Genomic DNA, 1114 nt, shown 5'->3' with positions numbered 1-1114 from the left:
GCAGGCCCCCACCCCATAGGGCCCATAGCCCCCCATAGCCTCCATAGCCCCCCCTTCAGCCCCTATAGCTCCTATAGGGCCCCTATAGCCCTGGCAGTACCCAGGTAGCTGGGGGGGGCACCCGGCACAGGCCCCCACCCCATAGGGCCCATAGCCCCCCATAGCCTCCATAGTCCCCCCCCAGCCCCTATAGCCCCTATAGGGCCCCTATAGCCCCAGCAGTACCCAGGTAGCTGGGGGGGGGCGCCTGACACAGGCCCCCACCCCATAGGGCCCACAGCCCCCCATAGCCTCCATAGCCCCCCCAAGCCCCTATAGGGCCCCTATAGCCCCGGCAGTACCCAGGTAGCTGGGGGGGCGCCCGGCGCAGGCGCCCCAGCGGCGGGTAAAGGCCTCCCGGATGGTCTCCACCGAGCTCAGCACCAGCACATCTGGGGGGGGGGACACGACTCGGGGCACCCCAAGACTTGGGGGGGGGGTGCCCGACCCCCCCCAACAGGGACCCCCGAGCACTGAGGTGGGCTCAGACCCCTCCCCCAAAACCCTCTAGGTCCCCCCAAACCCTCCCCAGGACACTTCCAAAACCCCCAAGGGGGGGGGATGTCCAAAAACGCTGGAGCCCCCCCCAAACCTGGGGGAACCCCTAAATCCCCTGGACACTCCAAAACAGTTCGAGGGGTCCCCAAAAGCTCCAAATGGCCCCCCCAAAATCTCCGGGGAGGTCCCGAAATCTCTAGGGGGTCCCCAAAACCTTAAAGGGACCCCAAAACCACCTGGGGGGGCCCAAAAGCCCCTGGAGCCCCCCAAAGCTCTTGGAGGGTCCCCAAAACCTCGAGGCTGCCCACAACCCCCCCCCGGGGAGCCCCCCAAACCCAGAGTAAGGTCTCCAACTCCACGAGGGGGTTCCCCAAAACCTCCTGGAGCCCCTCCCCCCCAGAAACCTGGGGGGGGGCTCCTGAAATCCCCAGGGGCTCCAGAACTCCCTGGAGTCCCCCCCAAAAACCCCGAGGGTGTCCCCCAAAATCCTAGGGGGCCCCCTAGAACCCCCAAGAGTCTCCCAAAACACTGGGGGGGAGGTCTCCACCCTACTCTGGGGGGGGTGCACGGTGCGGGG

The sequence above is a fragment of the Rhea americana genome, unplaced genomic scaffold, assembly GCF_003343005.1.
Source record: "Rhea americana isolate MKP2758 unplaced genomic scaffold, rheAme1 scaffold_720, whole genome shotgun sequence".
In the NCBI taxonomy this organism is placed as follows: domain Eukaryota; kingdom Metazoa; phylum Chordata; class Aves; order Rheiformes; family Rheidae; genus Rhea; species Rhea americana.
This window is presented reverse-complemented; position numbering follows the sequence as displayed.